Source organism: Arachis duranensis, chromosome 10 (assembly GCF_000817695.3).
Source record: "Arachis duranensis cultivar V14167 chromosome 10, aradu.V14167.gnm2.J7QH, whole genome shotgun sequence".
Lineage (NCBI taxonomy): Eukaryota > Viridiplantae > Streptophyta > Magnoliopsida > Fabales > Fabaceae > Arachis > Arachis duranensis.
The window spans coordinates 54,073,788-54,080,313 of NC_029781.3; positions in this window are offsets into that span (position 1 = coordinate 54,073,788).

A 6,526-nucleotide genomic window follows, 5' to 3' on the forward strand; every position below is an offset into this window, starting at 1 on the left:
GTTGCTTATATATTATATATACGTTATGTATGTGCAGTGTTAACACTTGTCATCATAACGAGTTATACTATGTACAAAGTGGTGATATTGCCAAACTTCCACTACTTTGTCATTATCCTGTTAAGGTACATACCTTGTTAAATTAATAGTTTCATTTTGTTTTATTTTATTTTATTTTAAGTAACTAATTATTAATTAATTATGGTCCTGCTTGACTTTTGCTGAAATCATATGCCTATCTGAATGTGATAATGATCTTTATCTATATGTGAGGAGAACAAATCCCATGTGCATAAGATTTTATACTCTATTAGTGGTGCATGAATAATGCATTTTCTGTACTAGTTTTTTTTTTTTTTGACACTTTATCGATGCTGTTAATAATTAATTGTCTTTAAAGTTGCTTGAAAAATAGCTCATTATACAAGGCGATGAAAGAACTTTAATAATTAACTGGTGGTTTGAATTAATTTAGAGTTGATTATTTATTATGCTGTTGTATAAAAAAATTTTTAAATCATGTATAGAAAATTCTTATTCACAGGTCTATTTCATGAGTCTTTACCTCCACAAATTGACGATGTTTTTGGTTTCTAAAGTCTAATCTGTCCCTTTTTGAACTCGTCAGTTTTACAACATTGATTCGGTAATTTAAAGCTCAACCTTATGCCCCATTATTACACTGCATTATTAGTTAGCACTTAGCATTGCTACTCTATATTATGTATATATCAAGATTATGGGACACTAATGGAAATTATTCTGCCTATTTTATATGCGAACCCATGTTAATACAAAAAGTTAACTTAATAAGTGCAAAAAAAATGTACATTAATATAGGAACTTAAAATTGGGCATTATTTGGTATTCCCTTTCTGAACTTAATTATTTTGATCAAAACGATGTTGCAACAAGTTAATCCTGATATGAGTGCGGAACAAGTGCAAGTAATGATAGAAGCTGTCCAACAATCTCCGCCTGATGCAAGTAGTGCACCAAATGATGCGAGGCGAAGTATTCCTCCTTCACTGGGATCGAACCATGTGTCAAAAGATATGGAAGTAAGTACTGTCAAAATTAGTAGTTAAATTAATAGTGACTGATTGTTGTTGATGTTAATTTTATTGTTGATTTTATTGGTTAATTGGCTCCATGAGTACGTATTGAATAGAAGGGTAAGAAACTAATTACGAAGTAAGATGCATAACCTACCATTGTTTCTCTTCAGAAGGTATAGAAAAATAGATAAAGCAATAATAATACATGAAGGTGAAGGGGTAGCAATCGGCATTTAATTAGTACTTAGTAATATATAGCAATCAGCATCATTATTATTTTAAAATTTACTTTGTCTATTGATTTCACACTCAATCTGGTTTTTCTATTTCGCTGGTGTTGATTAATTGATTTATTTGATGGGTTGGAAGGTAATAATAGTATTTCGGTATTACCTTGTTTTTTAAGCTTCTATTTTGGTTGTGGTTGTTTCTTTGTGCTGGATTTTTTTCAATTTTAAGCGACTTCAATAGGGGACTTGAAGTTCCACTCAAAGATAGATTAAAAACATATAATCGTTACCAAATGGCTCAAAACCACATGCAAATGCTCCTTGTTATTTAGTGGTTGAAATTTTCATATTGATTGACTTACTTAACTTGTGCTCCATATTCATTACTCAACTACACTGCATGCATCATCAAAAACATTTTTGTTCTGTTCTAACTTCTTTATTTCTTTATTTCTTGATTTGTTGATGTGTTCTTTACATTTTGATAAGAGACTTTATCTGATAATACATGTAATGGATAAATTACACCCTATTTTGATTAGTGTTGTAATGGATATCTATTTTTTAATGAAACTTTTATGATTCACATTTATTGAATTCTCATTCTTAGATTTATTTTGTGACTATCATCATTTTGGAATGTGATTATGCTTTAAAAAAAATTCATACAAAAAAACAGGTTACCATAGATAAGTTATGGCCACGGTTTTAAGGAGGGGTGACTATAGATAAGCTATGGCCACGGTGAAAACAGTGACTATAGATAAGGTTATGGTCACGATTTTAAGGTGGGGTGACCATAGATGCTATGGTCACGGTTTTTGATAAGGCTATGGTCACGGTTTAAGGAGGGGTGACTATAGGGGCTATGGTCACGGCTAAAACTGTGACCATAGATAAGGCTATGGTCACGGTTTCTAGGTAGGGTGACCATAGATAAGGCTATAGTCACGGTTTTGGGAAGGGGTGACCATAGAGGCTGTGGTCACGGTCAAAACCGTGACTATAGATATGGCTACGGTCACGGTTTTAGGTGGAGTGACCATAGAGGCTATGGTCACGGCCAAAACCGTGACCATAGATAAGGCTATGGTCACGGTTTTGGGAAGGGGTGACTATAGAGGCTATGGTCACGGTTTTTGGTGGAGTGACCATAGAGGCTATGGTCACGGCCAAAACCGTGACCATAGATAAGGCTATGGTCACGGTTTTGGGAAGGGGTGACCATAGATACTATTGTCACGGCCAAAACCGTGACCATAGATATAGCTATGGTCACGGTTTTGGGTGGAGTGATCATAGAGGCTATGGTCACGGTTTTATTGCGTGACCATAGATTAACCTATGGTCACGGTAAAAAAACGTGGCCTAAAGTGCCCGAATTTGAACATAACAACCGTGACCATAGAAACCGTGACCATAGATAAAAAAACCGTGACCATAGACCTATGGCCACGAGAGAATAGGCCACGGCGGAAAAACCGTGACCATAGGTCAAAAACCGTGACCATAGACCTATGGTCACCTTTTTCACTAGCTATGGTCACGGTTTTTCACCGTGACCATAGACCTTTTTTTTTTGTATGCTTTGCTTGGATTTGAACTTGTTTTGGTTTGCCTAATTGCTAAACTGTTTTTAACCGCTACTTGAACTACTTGCTGTAACTGCTACCTACTTGTGCTTTCCTTCTCTGTCTTGCCTGTGTTTCTCCTGACGTGCTACATTTGAGAATGAACTTTGATGCTGAATTAATGATTGTGTTGTTTGATTGCGTGGTTGGTTTTTTATTGGGATTTTCTTATAAGAAAGGAAAAGTTTTGGATTTCTGAAAGATTAAACATTGTTTCTTCGAAAAGGTTTTGAACAATTACCTATTGGTTTTTTTAAAAGATTCATAAGGCAACGATAATCACTGAGTTTGAAAATAGTTTTCTTATTAAATATTTTCTTATGACAACTTTGAAACTCCGTGGTGAGACCGTGTGGTTTGGTTCTCACCCCCTACAGCTTTACCTTTTCAAGAGCCAGATGAAGAAGTATTAAGAAGAGTTCTACTGCGTTTGGTTTATATGTTGTTGTATTAATTAGTTTATTTTCTTTCCTCGTCTTTGTTATTATAAATTTGTAAGAGGGATAGGAATTGTATGTTTTATAAGTATATTATATTATGAGTTATTATGTAAGGAGTTTTGTATATGAATTTATATCTGCTTGTATTTTTCTTAAAATAAGGTATTAATTTCCGGTTTTGAAAGAAATCAGCGATACAATGTCGAGTTACAGGCTCCTATTTTAGTATTTAGTATGTAAAGTAGTCGTAATACTTCTTGCTATCAGAGTAGCGCAGCTAAAAGCGTGACTTCTGATAGTGAGGGTGTTACACTTTGCACCAGATTATGTTGCATTTTTTATTGTATTTGTTAATCAATTTATATATTATATAACAACTTCAATTAAATTGTTTTATATTTATTTAACTTATTTTAATTTTAGTTTTATACTCTCTCTTTATATCAAATTATCCATATTTTTTAAATTATAGATAAATGTAAAAATAAATATTAAATTTTTTTAACTATTTCAAAATTATAAAATAGACAAAAAAAACTCTTTATTAATGATAACATATATTATTTAATGATTATATAATATGTTTTAATAAATATTTGAGGTACATAATAGGTATAAAGTACTTAATAAATTATTGAAATAAAAAAATTATTTATTATGAAAAGAATCAAATATAATTTTATATTATTATCAAATTATAATCAGATTGATTAGTTTAACAAATAATTTAATAGTTGAACTAATAATCTAGTGAATCAATACTCTGATTGGATCTATTATTAATTTGATTCCTATAATTATGATTGATATATATGAAATAAATTATCAAATTATAAAACAAATATTTAAATAATTTATAAAACAAATAATATCAAAATTTATTAATTAATAAATAAATAATACTTAAAAATATTGAACAAAATGCATATTTTACCTTAATTTTAAAAAGAAATTGTTGTCTCTTTGCATCTAAATAAGAAAAAGATATGAGATCACCGTATACAGTAGATACTTCTTTTGTCATTAGGTTGGACTTATCAGGTGGGGTCCTACTTTGCAAAAAGAACCTACGTAGAAATAATTTAAAAACATTAAATGTAAAGTCATCAAACTAAATTGTGTATTAATTTGTAATTAAGACATTATTACAATTGTAATGCATGATAATTTTTTTATGAATAATGATTTTTCATACAAATTTACTGTGTGCCAAATACCATGCTAATTTTCTTTCACTAAAATTATTATGAATGTAGATGTATAAAGCTAATTATCGTCGGTCAATCATGATTCGTATATTAGTAATAAAATATGAATGATTATATATTTATATTTGTAAGCATGTTTTATAAGTAATTGTTTTGTTTGATTTTTGTTAAACTCGACAAGTGTTGATTTAAGTTTGTATAAAAAATCTCAATTTGTAGAGCAGATAACAAGTGGATGTCAAAAAATTATTGAGGATGTCAAAAATTATTTGTAAAATATGAAATATAAATTGTAACGAATAATATAAATATTTATAACAAGTGGAATATAAAGATGAATGAGAAAATACTAAATAAATAAATAAGAGAAATTGAAAGAAAATAGAACTAAAGAAAAATAAAACAATAAATAAATTGAAAATAGACTCAAGACACTCTCAGATGCACTTGCATTTCATAAATTTTTTGGGCATCAGTGTAATTTGAAGTCCTGTAACTCTTTTAAACTTCTCTATTTATAGATAATAATATTGAGTTGGTAAATGCTTCTCTCTTTCTCCCGATTTAATTACCCTTTTTTTTTCAGACTTTCACACCCACGTCAGGACCTTGCCTTGATCATGTTAGACTTCGCTTTCCAAACTAGATCTTCCACGTTTTCTTCTTTACCTTGGTCACCAAGCATTTACCCCTACGTTCTTTATTTACCATGATCTTAGTAATTACTCCACGTTTTATTAACAAAATTTGACTCCAATCATTTTTCGACTCAAACCATGCATACTCGACGTTTTGATTGGTGTAGTCAAAACTTATAAGGCGTCGAATTTTTGTGCTAACAGTAATATAATCAAAATTGATTTACACTTGTATTCAAATCGAAAATGTTGGGCGACCAATTTTTTATATGGATTCCACTAGGGAGACAATGGACTATTTATATAATATGTATAATGGGTTATTGAGTTACAAAATGAACATCTTTCATACTATCTAGAATAATCATTCTAAGTACTAGAGATAATAAACATCTCCTCAAAAAATTAAATTAATTTTGAGGTTCACCAAAGATCAAATTTTTGACCTTTCGAATATAGCACTTTAATACTATATCATGATACCACTCATCCCAAAATCTTCAACTGATAAAATAAGGTAATATTAATGATTATATCTCTAATACTCTATAAACTTTCATTGTATATATTATACAAGTATTCCATTAACTTCTCATACTTTCCCTTTCTATATAATCAAGTCCGACCAAGTTATGTATATTAATGTGCTCTATTTTGCCTTCTCTTTTACAAAATTTTTTTTCTTCTTTTTCTTCATTTTTTTTTATTTCTTATTTGATTTTATCTCATTTTTTTTTTTACTCTTCCTTCATCATTATCATTATTATCTTCTTATATGTTTTTATTGTTGTTATGTATCTTCTTAATTATATAAATATAAAAGCTTTCATTGATCAATTGACTCAACCTCTGAACTAAAATCATCTTTTCTTAAAAAACAAAAGAATTTTACAAAAAAAAAATACTCAAATTCAAATATTTTAAAATATTTTTAAATATTATACACTTATAATTATTCCAATGAAGATGTTATTATAAGAAAAATTTTTAATGATAAAATGGTTTAAATTAAAGGTAAAGATCGACCAATGTTTTTTATGATTTAACTAAATGGTAGTAAGGTGAATTGCCTTAATAACAAATTCTGAAATTTTGTAAATTAATAAAAAAATTCTTCCTGAAAATAAAAGAATAAAATAAAACAACGCTCAATCTATGCTTCAATTCAGACTTTAATCCATCCTAACAAAATTAAGGTAAAAAATTGGATATTCATAGATTTAAATCATACTGTCGTTTAAATTTAAAATTAACACTTTTTGACATATTAAAAAATAATAAGAATAATACTAAAAAGTTAATAGAAATTTTTTAGATAATT